Consider the following 704-nt stretch of genomic DNA (forward strand, 5'->3'; position numbering starts at 1 on the left):
AAAAAAAAGAACAATAGAGAGTAAGCATAGATTGCCACTCTGTCACCTGATTAGCTGGGCTAGAGTTCTCAGGCAGAAAAGATTAAATATTGATCCTCACTGGAGAAGGGAGAGAAAACTCTCTGCTTCTTTCTTTCTTCCTTCCTTTCTTCCTTTCTTTCTTTCTTTCTTTCTTTCTTTCTTTCTTTCTTTCTTTCCTCAGTATGTATGTTGTGAGCATGTATATGGTGTGTGTGTGGGGGTGTATCTGTATGTGTATGAGTCTGAATATGATACATGGGAGCACATTGTGGTGTATGCAAATGTGTGTGCATGTATGTATGCATAGTGAATGCATATGTGTGTGTGGTATATGTGAGTGTGTGTGCATGGTGTATGTGTGTGTATATGAATGTGTGAGTGAGAAAGAGTGAGGGAGAGTGCTGTATATTTGATGTATTATTTTGTGTATGTTTTCAGAGGTCATGAAAGAATGTTCGATGTCCTGTTCTATCCCCATTATCCCTTTGAGATAGGATCTCTACCTAAAGCTGGTACTAAGCTGGTGGACAGCAGACCCCACAAATCCTTTCCTTTCCACCACCTCTTAGCTCTTGAGTTACAGGTATTGGACAACCTAGCCACATGCTGCTTTTAAAATGGGTGCTGGGTTTCTTTCAATTATTTTATTAAAAATAAATTATTTTCATATAATATATTATATA

The sequence above is a fragment of the Mastomys coucha genome, chromosome X (genome assembly GCF_008632895.1).
Source record: "Mastomys coucha isolate ucsf_1 chromosome X, UCSF_Mcou_1, whole genome shotgun sequence".
NCBI lineage: Eukaryota > Metazoa > Chordata > Mammalia > Rodentia > Muridae > Mastomys > Mastomys coucha.